General features: G+C 37.9%; 1 long non-coding RNA gene across 1 annotated transcript in view; it reads right to left on the bottom strand.

Moving 5' to 3' along the window:
• Positions 1 to 16892, bottom strand: part of LOC108499879 — a 40257-nt gene extending 23365 nt beyond the window's left edge. The window contains exons 1-2 of the long non-coding RNA XR_001875681.1: positions 16765 to 16892; positions 16587 to 16665 (exon numbers count right to left, since the gene is read on the bottom strand). This is a non-coding gene — a long non-coding RNA (uncharacterized LOC108499879). The remainder of the gene's footprint in view (positions 1 to 16586; positions 16666 to 16764) is intronic.
• Positions 16893 to 17549: the final 657 nt, after the last annotated feature.

Genomic DNA, 17549 nt, shown 5'->3' with positions numbered 1-17549 from the left:
ATATGTATCTAAGCATATTTTAAGAAAGTTTCAGATTCATTCTAAATGGCTGAATTTCATCACAATTTCATAATGTTGAGGAACACCATTTGAACGAGTTCAGTTCTTACTGTTTCACACAGCAAGACCAAAATGTATCCTAATGGGTTTAGCACTGTTACAGTAACTGTACTTTGCAACAAAGTGGGGATGTTTTCCCACAAGTACATGGGCTATTTATATTTAAAGCTATTTATTTCATAAATAGTTTTAAAAAAAAAAAACCAAAAAAACCACAAACAAACCAAACAACACAGAGTTCTCAGCCTAAAAAGGTGAATCAAACAGGACAGCAGCTTCCTTCCCCATCGGTTCTTTGGTGTGTCTTCAACAACAGCCAGAGGTGTGACAGTGGCACTTCAGGCCCTCCTGAGCTGGCCCTCATCTTGTCAATAGGGCTGTGAGTGTAGCAGCAGAGATTTCAACACAGGTTCTGTGACCCCATGGGACTGTGGTCCTCATGCCAGCTGCACGGAGGCTGGCTGGGCTCTGACTCTGCTGCAGGCACACTTCTGATTGCTCTGCAGACAGAAGTCACCCTGCTTGGTTTTGTGTATCTATGACTGAGTCAAACTTTCCTCGTGCTACCAAGCCTTATGCTGGCACGCTTTCTTTCTGTGTACAGTGAGTCAATACACTCTGACTCTGTTTTCAAGATTCTAGAAAGACAAGGCTGGAAAAGCAGTATAAATCATTCCATGTTGGAAATAATTACTTACATTTGAATACTGTAATCCTTATTTGAACAAAACTCACATAGACCTTAGTGGGAGTTCAGCTCAGTTAATGACTGGAGTACTTGGCCCTTAATTCCTTTTTCTGCCCTGCTATCAGATGTATTATTATTATGAGAAACATCTGTAATAATACTTTACACTTCCATAGCCCCTGACATCTGGAGGCTTCAACAAACTCTCTCTGAAATTACTATTAGGTATTCTTATGTTACTAAGGATGTCAAGTAATTTGCCTAAGTCAGAGATACTATGTTTATGCTTCATGCAGCTTTAAAAAAGTTAAATGAGCTTGCACTGATAAATACCATCCATTATACAACCCATGTATTTATTAACTAACTGGAGAGAAAGACAACTAAAAAAATGACTGATTCTGAAGATTAAAAGAACCGTAGATGCCTAATATGAAATAATGTCAAATTCAGCTACCCCTACTTGAAAATTCTTGTTTTGCTTTACAGACTCTAGAGATCACTTAACAAACATGAGGCCAGAAGTCTGAGTGGGACAATAATGTGGTTTCTGTTTATGCTTGCTAGCTTGTCTGTCTGTGTTTATCTGTGGGCTGCAGCTAACTGATCACATACCGTATCTGTTCCACTGTGGCAAACCAGCACTATTTGCTTTGTTTTTCTTCCTTGAGGTACTTTTTAAAATGCTTCCAGATATCAAGCAACCAATTATTTTAGGAGAACCTGGACCTGATCACATTCCATCAGACAAAATGCAGCACATGGCAAGCAAATGCTCAAAAATGCACCTGAAATGAGGTATGTTACGTACAGGTGGTTGTTTTAAAAGATAAACCAACAAATCTATATACTGAAAGGAAAGAAATTACAGACTCACCTCATTATATGAGAGCAAAAACCCAGAAAAGGTGTAATGTCATGAAGAAAGTGGCTGCCAAACTGATCATAAACAGCAACATCTTCATGACAATGAAAGGGAAGGGTCTATTTTCAGTTCACAGCTAGCTACAATTCATCCCTCATTGTAAGACACTCAGTTATCAAGACTCAAGAATAATAGTTCATTGTTCTCTTAGCTCTTTCAGACACTCAGAACCACAGGATTGCGATTCTCCCCTGAGTATCCCTGTCACCGAAAAAATATAGAATACTTTACAGCTCTGTATGTCAGCTGTTACATGCCCTTGTACCTTCTCTATGTGGGTTGTCAGAGTGATAAGACAATACAGTACCTCACTTTCTGGACACTTCTAGCTGTAATTTGCCCTTTATCATATGAAGAAATACTGAATAAAATCTGAGATGGCTGTTATGCTGAACCACGAATGGGCCCAGAGCCAAAACAAGTACTTCTGCTTTAAAATATAATGTATGATTTACCTCTATTAACTTAAACACAAAACAATCTCCAGAGGGAAACAGATTCTGTTTCAGCCTTAAAAATCTGCTAGGATGTAGTGCCTTACTGAAGCATTTGAATGGCTTAGAAGTGTAAAATTCATGGTTCACAACCCTAAGTCTTTACATGCATGTTCTTTTAAGGGTAGAGGGCTAACTGAAAGCATTGCCTTAGAGGAGGGGGAGTGAAAGAAAGTGAGACCAAGTGTTCTGCCTAGCTGCCTACAACTTTTGGCAGTGGATCAGACAAATAAGTTCAGCAGAAAGTCGATGTAATTTTATTGGACCACACTGTCTCAAGCAATTAGAAAAATATTTGTAAAACATCAGATGAGAAGGGGAAACGTGGAGCCCAATAGTGCAAAACAATGTTTATAAGACAGAAATTGTGAAACTGGAAGAATAAACACAATTACTCTATCAGCACCTCCAGTCCTGAAGATTACTTAGCTTAAAAGCAAAATGTTTTCTTGTTTCATTTAAAAGAATTCATAGTTTAAAAAGTTTTAAAAATGTACATGTACATTAAAAAAAATGTTATATGGATTTTTACTGTGAAATCATCAGTGCTCATCAACAGAAAATTACATGCTACATGAATGCACTTTATGTACTGACATTCACATGCATATTTGGGCAAGGAATTCAAATCCATGGTTGAGCAAGAAGGATCATTTTTAGAACCACAGATTCTTTTTAGAAGAACTACAGATCATCCAATGTATGTGTAAGCTGCTCAGATAAATTAATACTGTGTGAGGTAAAAATCTTTCTTTGTAACTATTATTTCCCCCTTTTAAATACTATGCTGAGAAAAACAGTTTTGACAACTTGCATAGGGCAAGCTTAGACACACACAACAGTAAAGATGACCATTTGAGTTCCTTTTTAAGTTGCTGGCGAGTCAGAAATTTGTCTGCATCTGCAGTTGGGACATTTGTTCTTTTCTACCAAGTAGAAATATTTCATTTTCTGCCCCAATTAACATCATAAGACTTGTCACATTAACTATTCTGTTAAAACCCCAGCTACTTAGGCATTAGCGCATGGAGAAGATTTATCTGTTAATTCTAGGATAACATAGTACTGTCTGACTGTTGGCAGCTATCTGAGTAATAGGATTGGACAAAATGCAAGTATTACCATGTCCATTAGAGGTTCTATCAAGATTAATGTTGGTTGTTAATGAATCCGAAGAAGATTCTGAGCTCCCTGGAATTCAGGTGTATTGGGCACATCAATTCAAAACTATCTTCAGCCAAGATGGAAACCTGCTGTCCGTGTTTACCCTCTGTGTAAAAAGTCAAAGAATTCTAGCAGTTGAAAGGACTGTTTTGACCTGGGTCTCAGTGAAAAAAAGAGAGAGATTCAGGTGAGGGAAGGGCGTTCGGACCAAAGGTTCGTGATGTTGAGTGACAAAGACAGGACTTCCACAAATACAGGCTCCTTCAAGCTAACAAGATGGCAGCCCAGGCCCTTGAAGAATGTTGCTGTTGCAACACTGGGAAGAATTCTTAATGTAGCAAATACAGGGATCCAGGAGCTGGAACTGTCAAAAATTTCAGCAGTTTACAGACTACTACAGTTACTCAGCTGCAATCTCAGCAAAAGCAGGAACAGGCCTTTATAACACCAACCATCAAGTTTACCTTCCAGGCTCGAATCCAGTGCCAGCATACTCAAATAAAAACCAGAGAGAAGAGCCTGTGTTGCCCAAACTACCTACTTGTACCTGACTATACAGCAATAATTTCTGGGCAATGGTGAAAATTATCTACACTATAACAGCCTTTTCCCACAAGCACATTCACAATGAAAACAAGCTGCGAATTTCAGGATAAACCTAAGTCTAGAGAAAGCATCTCTGTTTGAACTTGTGTTTACAGAGAAACTTTGGCAGTCCCAAAAAACAGCTAAGCCCTGATTTCCGTACTTCTATATACTCCACAATATATCTTGTGTGGACTAGAAGTGAATCCTTTGCATTCCAGAAGCACCAAAGAACGACTGCTGAAGAAGACTAAAAGTTTTGTGAGTGATTGCTGGCGAGATGTGTGTGTGTGTCTGTGTGTGTGTGACACAGCTGCAGCCAGACAGGACATTAAATGTCCCAGCAGAGCTGTTGCTTTAGCATACTGTCAACATTGGAAAAGAATCTGTGCTGGAAAATACTGAGAAAATACGTTTTTCAATACATGGTACATAGTCAGCTGAGCTAAGAAGCAGCAAAAGCACATGAATTAGCTGACATCCTAAGTTCAACCAGCAGTATGGACAAAATCATGAAGACAGAAGTGGTCAGAGAAAAGGAACTAGACAGGTGAAATAAGAGCATAGAAGACAGAGAGTTGAATGAACAGATTACATATGGGGTTTGCATGACTTTAAGAAAAAAAGTTTAAAGCACCATGTCATATAAGCACATTTCATTCTGAGAGAAGTACTTCAGCAGATCAATTTTCTACTGAATGTCTTCATTGACCACACAAGATTTTTTTTTCAAGGATTAATGCTGAGCAAATACAGCGTAAAGAAACCCTTTTCAAGAAGTATTTACAAACAGCCATTTGAATGAAACCACAAAGTGCTTTAGGTGGTATTTGGTTTACCTCATCATTCACACTCTAAATAATGAAAATTACTCGTATTTGCAGAGAGAGAAAAATTTCTCCATTAATATTTTTGAGAACATTAAGTAGAAATAAACACAGGATAATACCTTTCAAGTTTGTGTCTGGAAGTTACGGTCGTATAAAGGGTAAGATGCAATGACTATGTTTATAAAGCCTGTCAGGAAAGACTGCAACATTATGTATATTGTTGACTTTCTCACCTTCCATATATATCCTCTTCACCTCTTCAGCTAGCTTGCAAACATAATTACCTGTATGGCATACCAAACTACCAATAGCAGAGAGAGACATCATATATGCCACACTTGCTGGCTCCCACACTTACAGGCTTACTATCTGTCTGGAAAGAAAATGTGACCTCATTGGAGCATTCAAAGAACAGTTTAATAGGTAACCAGTGCTTTATTGTTTTAGTGAGGATTACCTCATTCCCAAAATCAAGGCCCATTAACAGAGCTATCAAAACACACCTGGCAAGGCATGCTCTGGGTATGGGATCCTGAATCTTACTGGCCTGATTCCTTGAACTGTGTGGTCCAGAAATGTAACTTTTCTATACAGACATATTTTAAAATTAAGGATTCACAAATTTGGCATTTTCAACATTTCCTACGTTGATTATCTACTACTCTCCTTTAGAGCACCCATCCCAGCCTTGAAAGAAAAAGAGCTTGCTGGAGTGTTTCAAGACGTCCTCCTTACAAAGCAATGTTGCTTAATTAGAAATAAGTACATTCTCAGGGAATTCAAGAAAGAGAAAGATTAGATGGATAATGAAAATATCAAAAGCTACATTAAATCTTACTTTTTTTAGAACAGTATAAACTCATATGCTTTAGGAAATATGCTAACAACATAAATATTTGAGGATAGAAAGTTGCTTCTCAAATACATTAGGTCTGCTCTTGTGCACTCCTTTGCTGTGTCCATGCACCGTATCAAATACTTGCCATGTATACCTTACCAATGATTTAAACTGTACTTCATGTATTCCTCTACTGGAAAACTCTAGTAGAAAAGCAAGGTTGGGGCCCTTACATATTGGATGACTGAGATTTTAGTATTAGAATCTCATCCCAAGCTGAATTCAGAAAGATCACCTCTGAAACATGTAGGTTAAGCCAGAAAACTAGTGTTCTTCAATATGGCAGTGAGCTGTAAGACAGTATGGAAAATGTCTTAAAAAATGAGTATCATTTTGCCCCTTCACATTAATCTGCTTTCCTCTCCTGGTAAAGAGGTGAGAACTAACTGAAACAATACTTTGACTGGGATACTCTCTAAATTATTAAAAAATTAGGATGTTACACATGGAGTTCTTTCATTCAAAGGGCATTGTTTCAGTTGTCTTCAAATACAAATCAGTGCTTTTCAACAGTTTTTCTTGTATGTATCCCAAGAGATACCACATACTAAGTCTACAGCTATCCCAACGTAGAACATAAAGGGGAATGATACAGGGTGATCTTTCTCCTGATGTGGTCACCTAACCTGGCAGAGTATATGCCATGGCAAGACTGCAAACATCAAAATATAAGTTATTCAAGTATGAGATGAAAATACCATTTCTGAAAACAAATCCAGGACACATTTGTGAGAAAGTGTTTACTCTTTTCCTCCTTTTCCATCTTAATTATCCCCACAAAGAACATCGACTACAACTAGCAATAGATGAAAAGTAGAAATCTACAATACAGCCAAAAAAACTGAACTAGGAAAATGCTGTTTCAAGGGAAACTAGTCCAAATTACTGTAAAGACTTGCATGTAACCAAGAATAAGTTACTAATCCAGAATGCCGGTTCATTCTGGCTGTTTAGGTATGAGGCAGTGAAACAACCCATGAACAAGAAAAATACACACAGTGGTTCTGCAGTGTTGCACTACATAATCTGAAGCAGTAGGCAGCAATAGAAGTTTTGTCTTGCAAGTTCCCACAGTCATTCCTTAAAGACAGTAGGATAGAAAGGAAAATGTACAGATCATACTTTCACATTGAAAAAAAGTAAATGGAGGAGGTTTTCAGTTGGCCACATACAGACACATTAGCTTAAGCTTCTCAAAGAAAAAAAGGAAAGCGAACAAAGCCATCTTTGTCTTGCTTCCTTGCATCAGTTGACAATCATGGTCCATCACAATCAGCTTACACTCAGGTATAATAAACAGTACTGAGGAGGTTATATTTTAATGTGAGAGATGTAATTTGCTGCTGGTGACAGGTTCAAACCATGCCTGTAAACCCATCATATAACACATCCTCTTTTCGTCCTACTTAGATTTAAAATAATAATACTGAAGGATAGGTTTTGGCTTTGGTACACACTGCAGGCACTTCAAAAGGGCATACAGGGAAACGTGATGCATTTTGATTGACTCATCCAGAGGACTTCTTGGGTGCATCCAAAAAACAACTTAAAGAAAGCGTGCACATGCTCCCATCACATAATGGTGCTCCATCACATTAGTGCATGTGTGGATGTGCATGGCTGTGCAGGAGAAAGGGAAAAAGACACAGAAGGAGGAAACTTCTCACCCCATTAGGCACTGAGTGCTTCCAGAAGCTCTGCAAACCATAACAGCAATTTCCCTCCCTGCCCTGCCCCCAGGGTTCATCTAGTCCTTGCACCATCATAAAAGCAGGAAAGCTGTAGAATCACAAAACTCTTGCCCTATTTCTTACACTTAGCATCATCTTGTTGACATCTTGGGTTAAACAGACCTCTGGATGGCTCCAGTGCAAGCATTGTTACAGTTTGATTTTATGTTTCTTCTCTTTTCCTTTGTGGAGAAAAAAACCTGTAGAGCCAAGCTGAAAAAATTGTCGCTTTGATGTATTCTCTTACAGTAAAGGACATAGCATTAGAAATTAACTGTCCCAAACCAATAAACTTAGCAGACTTAGTAAATCTGAATAATAATTTATCTCAAATAAGTCTGAGGAAACCAGTTTGCCTCTGAATATCTGCCCCCAAACTAAAACAAGGCAAGTCTTCGTAAAATTTAGTTTTTCATTATTATTTTCCATTTCCTACCCCTGCCAATAACCAGACCAGATCTGAAAGGCTGGCACTTTTGCAAGTTTGCCTTCTCAGATGGCCTAGTCCCCCACCTCAGATTCTGAATGTCAGGGTAGTTTAGATTGGTTAATTTAGGCACCTATCCAAGACTATCGCTGCTTGTTTATTAGAATATAAGAAGGTAATTGGAAGGACACACTTTTCCTTAGTGGTAGAAGCAACTGATTGATTACATTATGTGTAATCTCCTATTCATAGAAACAGCAGAACATAGCATTCTACAGGCTGAGATAAAGAGTGTTTGTGTGTGTGTGGCTGAGGGGAAGGGGCACAGCAGGGGAGTAAAATACTAAGAATATCGGTGCACCAGATGAGATGTCAGTGGAATAGAAAGTCATCACAGGATAATGGTCTCCTGCTGCTAAATGAAGGCCAAGGCAAAACAGATGTTGACTCAGAGCAAAGAAGTTTATTTTTAAAGCACAAGACACTGATCCTGTCCTAGTAGTTACTCAGCTAAACTGCCGGTAAAGTATCACTCATTTCACTTGACAGACATTTTAAAGAAAAGCATTACTTATTCCAGGATATTATTGACTTGTTTTATTAGTTTGCTTAAAAAAATCCCAATAAACTCCACCCCCACCCCAGACTTACTGTTTAAGTTCCATCAAGCAGAAATGGAACTAGCAGTGAAAGTATAACCTTTCTGGAAAATTGCACTGAACTTTCATGATTCTGCAACTTTCTGACTGAGGTTGGTTTACTCATAGGCTTCAGGCCATTAAAAACTAAGTTACCTACCAGTGCAACTGGCTGTGTTCAGTCACCTCCACTGTAAAAATCAAACAGTCGTCCTAACGTGAAAATGCAGGAAGGAAAATGGTATGTTTGAGTAAGGAACCCAATCTTTTTGTTAAAGCAGACACTTCTATTTTTGAAGCTTGGACAAGACTAACAATTCTAGATAGAAATCTTGGTTCCACTTACATGAGTGGCAATATACCCACTGATCCACAGGGACTAATGATTTCATCACATGTTAGTCTGCAAAATGGATGTAGATGAAAAATGGTCAGTGCTGGAAATTCTTCTGTCTGCTTCCCACTGAGGCACTTGGACTCCTCTGTCAGAAAACCACCTCTGTGAGGAGTATAATATGTTCTCTCACTTGTTTACAGCCTTCAGAAAATCTTTTAATCCCCAGTTTCTCCTTTGTACATTATATGATCCCATGATCCCTTCTCTCTTTTTTTTTTTTAATTTAATTTTATTTTATTTATTTATTTATTTCAGGGTAGGGACTGTACTGAACAGAAAATGCATGGAGAGAGGGTAAAATTCTCAGGCACTGATCTCAGCTACTGTCACTGAAACTACTATGCCAGAAGATAATAAAAACTGACACCTCACTCAGTGTGCATCTCTGTTCACTAGTTTTCTGTTGAATGCAAAGACAAATGAAAGGCCTTGACAGTCCCACCCAAGATACTTTACAGATTTGGTTATGATTATTTGAAGAATTATTTCAACTTGAGTTACGACTTTTCATCAAAAGTACATTTGGAAGAAGACAACTCCTAAACCAAGAGAACAAGAAACTTTCCTAGCAAGTTCTGAATAGCTGTGTTTTGGAAGAATTCTGTTCTGGAAAAAAAACATCACAACTACAACTTAGTGTCTTCTTCTGGGAGCCATTATTAAATCCTTCCTTAGAGTCTACATTTTAAAAAATCATGGACATTTATGAGCAGAGGTCTCCCTAAAAAACAACAGAAACCAGGCTCCCAAGTCTTTCTGTTCTGGAGAATCACAGTTATATTTTCAAGTCACTCAGGTGCTTCAGAATTGTACAGCTGTTCATCTCTCAATAATCTCTTGGGTATATTAGACAGCATTCCTAAAAAATTTAGTTCATCTGTTAAGCTCCTCTAACCAATGCAAGAAAAGTATCACACAAATCCATTTAATCTGGTTTTCTTGATGTATATTGACCATCTCTCTACTAAATTAAACATACTCTCCTAAACTGAGCAGCTGTACTATAATTTTCATACTTTTCCTAGCACATTCCCATTAGTCAAAGGATAGTAGTTCAAATGTAGACACTAACAAAAATCTCAGTTCCAAAAATCAGTATTACATATAACTAACAATACAAACAATTATGTCAGTACTAGTTGGAAACATACACATACTGCAGTGACATTAAATTGCAGCTCCAAGAAAATAAGAAGTCACTACTTCTCACAAAATAATAACTATAACATTGACCACAGTCTGTTTTTAAATACTAATCTGTTCATGCATTCTGGTCATCAAAAGATGACTAAAACTAGATTTATTAAAATGTGCTAGCTAATGAACCTGCTAAACTCATCCCGGTTTCTCATTCTAGACAGAGCTTTAACATGTTTGAATTTAAGTTTGCTGTAAAATGGGGATAATTTTACTTTCATTGCTCTTTATAACTTGTCTATATAGACTGTTAACTCTGTTGGGCAGGAAGAATCTTGCTTGGCAGTTTACACCTCACAGCAGGAATGAAAAAGTACTTTAAAATTGGACTGATTTTTCCAAAGAAATAAATTAAGAACGGTATTATTATTGGTAGTAGACTTCAGATGATATTTAAAACATACTATTTAAATGCTACTTAATTTAGTTTCTAGTTAAGCACCATTTTCTACTGTAATCAACTATCAGTGCATAGCTAAAAGCTGGTTGTTCTCTGGAACATCCTTTTTAGAAGTGGTTCTGAATCCCCTTTGCTCTATCCACTTTTGTCATATTTCCCTGTCCTCATGGATATGTGGGGCTCTGCCGAACAACAGCAAATCCATAATCCACTACTCATTTATTCCCTGGTTATTCCACACGTGATTCTACAGGTAACCTCTGCAGATGTTTAAGAATTAATGACTAGAAAAAGTAAGAGGGGTTAAAAAAGACTCCTAGAACTAGATGTCACTGTCCAGTGTCATCACGTGCATAATGTGACAGGCAAAACGTGACACAAGGTGACAGTCAATAGGTTCACATTTCAGTTATAGCTGACTGCAAGTTAAAAACTCCTTTGAACAGACACAAAAGGGTGCATGAGCAGGAAAGTGATAGAGCAAGCACACACAGAGCCTCATTCAGGTGAATCTGAGGGGCTGGTGGAAAGCCTGGTGAATATGGATTTCACCATCTGGAAATGAAGCTGCTATATGTTTACTAGAGTTCTCACACAGAAGATTGATCATTTCCAGATTTCCCATTTTGTTGGGCTGGATTAACATCTGGAGGAAAGAAAAGCTGTGTTTGCTCTTGCAGAAATTTCTACTACTTGTATGCATTTATTGAAGCCCGTGAAATCTTGGGATATCAGAGATTCCAACTGCTAACCAAACCTTTACACTTCCTAGATAGTGGAATTGAGCTAAGAAGGTTTTTGCCTCTTCTTGGTAGAATAGTTACTGCTGCTATACAGAATGACAGGAGAAGTTTCTGTTAGATCCTTGCTCAAGGAAAACTTGTAACATCAGTGCTTTTGTCAGAAATCTGTTCTGCTGAAAGCTCCCTTTTTCATAAGGGAGGCAGTCAAGTCTAACTGCTCTCAGTCTGCCAGGTTTTGATGTTATCTCTTCTGAGTAATTGTCCAGAGTTCTGCATGATAACTGTTCATGAAATATAAATATTAAAGAATCAAATACATACTTAATATCATTCATCCCATGGATTAATGACTCAGGTATCAAAGTATTTTTGGACAGAAGAGTTAGAGCTAATAAAAATTATAGATTTGCATTTTTATTTAACCATTAATGAAACTATTTATTTTGTAGACTATTTTATTTAAAGGCCCATCACTTTGAGTATTAGTTACAAAAAGGCACTTTTCCAAACATCTCTCTTTCATTTATTTTACATATATTTTTCATGATCTGAAATACCTCCTTGCACACAAATGACAATCTGTGATGGTTTTGGACAAGTTTTATGACACTCTTTTTTTAAAAGGTATTTATAATTTTTTTTTTAAAAGAGGGAAGACATTTCCTATAAGAAAACATAGGCATTAAAGCTAACGTATTGATGGAAATAAATGAAAGCTATTTTAAAAATAAAATGGAACATTACTTCTAGAAAAAAAGAGAGAGTTTCTTATCTTCAGTCTGATTAGGAATTGCCTCTATAGAATTCAGGGGAAAAAAGATAGCTTTTATAAGCTCTAAATCAGCAGTTTGTTTGTACTCAGAAAAGTGATTTAGTACAGGTTTAACTTTAGGCACATGGTTAAATTCCATTGATTCCTATGGAAATAAAGCAGATGTGCTTGGAGTTGATCACATGCTTAAAGAGTGTTGAATTAAGGCCTTTATACTTTACAAGTTCAATATACCAAATGGTAATTAATCCTCACTGCACTTCTCAAGGAATGTCTCATTACCAAATGCAACTAGTGGGACTGGAGATTGCCTAATAACTCATGTAGTAACTAATTAATTTGGGCTACAAAATGCAGTTGCAGACCTCCTAAGCTGTCTCATTTTTCTTGCACTGCAGAATTGTGGATAGGAAGGAGGTGCTAATGGTAAAAAAAAGAGTTTCTTGTCAATAGGAGAACTTCAGTTAATGCTTCAGTGTTTGAGTGTGCATTCATGGTAAGCAGCCTATATTTCAATCATTGTTGGTGATATATTGAGAATGAGAAAATAAATACATGCAGTATGTAGGCAGAATGTATTCTTTGTGGTCAAAACAATATAAACAGGAGGTGAGGAAGAATGATAGGGAAGAGAAGCAAATTTGATAGCACATTAAAAAAAACTAAAGCTTCCTTGCTGTGGAAACATCTAAAACAACTAAACCCTGGCAAGCAAAATCTCTCAAACCTTTTAAAACAAATAGTTATAAACAACAGCTTGTGAAGCATTTAAATGAAACTTGCCATTACTTCTCAAGCGTAGCCCGTATAAGAAAGTAGGAGGGCACTTCCATCAGCTCAAACTGCCAAACAGCCAATATTTTTTAACATCAGAAAAGGCCAGAGTAAAAAGGAGGCTTTTTATAGTTTAGGCAGCTTGTGGTAAGCATGGTTAAAAACTCCAAACCAAAGACAACCAGGCTTTCACCAATCCCACAACAAGTTTTCAGGGTTGACTTCATTAACAAATATACATACGCCTCCAACTAGATATTTCAGTTAGTGGACTTAATCAAGAACAGATTAAGCTTTATAGTTGTAGTACAAGACATATCCAGACTTAAATCAGTTCTGTAAGATCATTTTCTACAATGATCTAATAATATATCAGTTTATTACTAGATCTACATATTTTACCTTCATCTAAACTCTGTCCTTTACATCAGAGTTTGTCAGTCATCGATACTGCCATAGGTAAGAGCCTTTCATTATTCATCAGTACTAGAGAAAACCAATATTCTCTTTGTAGAAACGAGAATCTGCCTGAAAATGCTGGGACATGTGACTTCCCCCTCTCTCCCTAGTAATTTCAAGAATAGATTTGAAAAAATTTAATGGAGAATATTTTAAAATTAATAACTCAGTTCCATTATAATTTTTCTTCCCACTCCCTCCTCCTCCAAACAGTCTTAACAGTCATGAGGTTTCTGAAGAAAATACCAGCATCCAGCTTTATTTACTTTGAAAAGCAAGAATCTGACGTGGAACAAAGCATTCATTAGAAACTGTCTATCATGAGGAGCTAGGCTGTTTTCACCTCATACTCTAGAAGTTTCTTTAAAGATGTGCTGCCTAAATTCCTTTTTCCATAGTGACTGTGCTACGTCCTTCTGGCAAAACAGCCTCCATGACATCTCCTTTTAACAGGTAGCACATGGGGGGAAAAAAAAAAAAGAAAAGCCTTCCCTAGGAATTTCCAGGGCCAATATTGGAAAATGTGACTATAGACAAGAAATCTGTTGTCTGACTTTTACGTTCTGGTGTAAGCTGGGGTAAAAGATTTCCCAATGCCAACGGGTTGGCTCATTGGAATAAACACAGTGGTCAGTGGCTTGAACCTCCTGTGGCCAAGTGTGTCATTAAAACCTGGTGGTCCGTGTGTAAGGTGAAACCACGGCCATATAAACACACACGCCATTTCCCACACGTCCCAAGGAATGCTAGAACCTCCTACTTCCCCACTGAGTGATGCTGTTTTGTGGGCAATGGAACCTGGGAAGCAAACGTAACAGGCTGCTTTTTGCTCCTTTCAGTTTAAAATTCAATGGCTCCCCAGAAATACTTCTGTGGTTGAGCCAATGACCAAATAAAGCATCAAAGATGATCTCCACAACAAAAATGACTGATTAAACTGGATCATACAGAATTAAAAAATTTCTCTCCAATCCGTGTTTCTGGATAAACACTTTTCCCTCAAACAAACAGAATATTTAACATGAGACTCATATCATTAACTCACAGAAACTCTTTATTTTCCTAATGTTAACTGTTACTTGGGACCAAGGCCAGGACACTTGATCCTTGTCATAGGATCAAGACCAGGTTTAATCTAAGAGTAGTACACATCCTTGTAAAACACTCTGTAAAACACAAAACCAACAATGCTCTATGCAACAAAATAGAAAGTTGATGCAGCAGTAACTAATCATTTCAAAAGTAAAGCTAACATGAAGTTTTTAACTGTGCTTGGTTATCACTTTCCTCAACTCTAATATGTCACTCAATAGGCATTATCAAATCAAGTATCATAGTCAAGAACCCTTATGTGATAGGGGTAGGGTTGAAGTCTAGAAAAAGGAGATCAGTCTTGGTCTAGTTATTACTGATAGTAAGAGTCGTTCCCTCTTGTGCCAGAAATGGACAGAATACTAAAAAAGGCAAAAAATAACCAAGGGGAAAAAATCAAAACAGAAGAAAAAGAGCAACACGGAAATAAAGATAAAGCTACATTGGCAGAGGTGTAGGAAAAGAGTTCAGCATGCACTTTATCAGTTCTTGGCCACACAGGCCTGCTCCCAACACATCCAAAGAAACCCATCCCCAGTGGCAACTTTCAGGTGACTTTCCTAGTGCTTATAGGGGCTGGGATTCCCCTGGCTGGGAATCAGTTTTGCTCAGAAGGGCCTTTAATTGCACTATGAATTCTGCCATGCAGTACCTCAAACCTGATCTGATACGCTGCCTGCAGGATTATCCAGGCAGTAGCTATGCAGCTTATTTAGGATAATCATTTTGTATGAGGTCCATTTAGAGGCATTAATTGCAGCAAAAGTGTGCTTTCCTTTGGCTCTCCAGCAAGCCAAAAAGAAACAACATAGAGGCAGAATTATCCGGGGAGTATTTACATGCTGATATATTTTAAGAATACTAATTATTTATTTTCGAATGGCTCTTTGTTCTGATTCTCCTAATTTGGAATGGTCTTTTTGTAATGCTTTAAAGCCATATGCTGTCATAAGGCCCAAAATAACGTTTAATATGTATCTTAAAAGCTACAGTGAGTGGTGCAAAGTACACACTTATGTTTTGATTAGCTCCATTTCGTGCTATATGTCAGAACAAAAACTCTCACAAACATTGGCCTTACTGTATTGTAGGACCTATGCATAATTATTTCAAAACACAGAAAGGGGCACACAGCAAAGCAATGAATAAAATGTGAAAAAAAAAATTCAAGAGAAGTTTTAGATACTACCAACAGAGCACTTTCTGTAGGACTAGCTTCTTTTAAATCCAACATATTTATAAGGGTACCCTGCTCAAAAAAAAAAAAAAAGCTGTATATAAACTAGATAGCATACATAGCTGCTCTGTTTAGAAAACAGCAAAGTACCATGTAAAAAAGTCTCTGTTTAGTCAGCCCACCCACTATGAAAGAAAAAAAAAAAAAAAGAAAAAAGCTGACATTTAGAAAACAGGATATACTGAACAGTTTTCACAATTGTGCCCAGCAAATCTCATAGAGCTTTTTGTGTAAATTCTACAGTATGAGCCCAATCCTGCAAGTTACCAAGTATTGGGAAATGTAAGCTGTTCAGGATAAAAGTTGAAACAGCATTATAAGTCCAGCTTTCCTTTACAGTATGGCATTTAAAGAAACCACTAGTTAGCAGGGAAATAGGAAATCAAACAGTAAGTGTGAGGCAAATATCAAAACAACCCCACCTTTTGTAAAAGTGGTCTTCTCAGTCCTACAATGGACATGACAAAGTATTGTTACTGACCGACCAAATAAGGGGTTAAAAAAACCTGCAACCCCAAAATAAGTACATATAAACACGAGAAGAAAATCCAAATACTGTTAAATAAAATTTTCAGAGCACAGATTTTTCCCTACGTGTTTGGAAAATGCTTGGCACAATGAGGTCCAGATGCTAATTGGAGCCAACAAGCCTATTGCAGAGCAAATACTGCACAGAACTATCATGCAGGTCACTTGGGACACGCCGCTGGCTGCCTGGTGCAGAGGCAGCCTGTGTGTGACACTGCTTGGGGCAGTCTCGGTCTGGGGGTGACGTCAGCTGTCAAATGATGCAGTGAATTCTGAGTGTTATGGTGTGGCAGGTATGTGTGGATGGTGACATGCAACCTCGGAAACCACATCAATAATTTCAGTCCTGCAAGTTTTAGACTTTCAACAGGCACGAAGCCTGTATTTACACACACATGCATGTGCATATATATATATATATATATGTATCCATCCATCCATTTCTGGTTAAAAATACTGCAATAGGGGAAATATTTATTGTGGAAAAACAGGTTAATAAAGAAATGCCACTCTTTATTGTGTTACTTGTTCTTAAGCACTGGGCCTACCTTTGTCTCTGCTCCTGGCTTGTTTGCCTCCCTCCCTTCACCCCTGCCCACAGTACTCGCAGTTTGAGCAGAAAGGCTACTAGAAATACAAATGAACAACTAATATGAACAACTAATGCTGAAGTTATGTATACAGAGCCCTTACAAGTCTCCACTGAGCCAGCTGAGGAGTTCTCACCTCTTCATCACTGCCCCCTGAAGAAGTCTAATTAGACCCTAAGATCAGCTGGCAGAGATGCTCTCTAAGCCCTCCAAGCTGTTCCCCTCGATGTGAGATGTGTTCATTTAAACAGCAGGTCTTTTCCATCTCCCTCAGACCTATGAATGATAAAGAGCATAGGCAACAGATAAGGAACAACTCTAAACACTGTAGAAGCATAAACAAAACTTTAATTGCAAGCTGAGTGATTTTTTTTTTTTTTAAAGTGCAAATAGTCCAACAGAGGCATCCTATACTAAAAATTCCAACACAGAATTCCTGCAAAAAGCAAAATCCATTGCCAAGGAGTCTCCCCTTGAGTATTCACTGAACCTTACTAACTAGACAGCGGTTGAAGGGGATTCCATTGGGGCACTCACAGAATCGGCCCTTGTACAGATTTGTGTCAGCCTTGCATCTCAGAAACAGAGTAGTCTAAGAAACAGCAGCACACTGTCAACCCGATGGCAGGCCAAGCAATTCAGCTCCTGACAGGTTAAAAAAGTGCTCATTGTCTGAGCAGCAAGTCAATACAAGCCAGGAAAAACTTTCAGAGATTAGACCAGTGGCTAAACTTCAAGGAGCAGAGGAAGTTATGCTGAGGAATCCACAGCTTTTTTTCTTCTTTTCTCCTTCCTGCCAGGGAAAGGAGGTTGGAGCTGCTGTGCAGGCTGGTAGGCAAAGCAAGAAGATGAAGGAAGCTTCCCTTTAGCTCCTTTTTTCCAAAATTATAATATGTTCTCTCACCCAGTTTCCTTGAATAC

Source organism: Lepidothrix coronata, unplaced genomic scaffold (assembly GCF_001604755.1).
Source record: "Lepidothrix coronata isolate B3197 unplaced genomic scaffold, Lepidothrix_coronata-1.0 Scaffold79, whole genome shotgun sequence".
In the NCBI taxonomy this organism is placed as follows: domain Eukaryota; kingdom Metazoa; phylum Chordata; class Aves; order Passeriformes; family Pipridae; genus Lepidothrix; species Lepidothrix coronata.
Note: the sequence above shows the minus strand (reverse complement) of the source record. Positions and strands in the feature narration are given on the sequence as shown.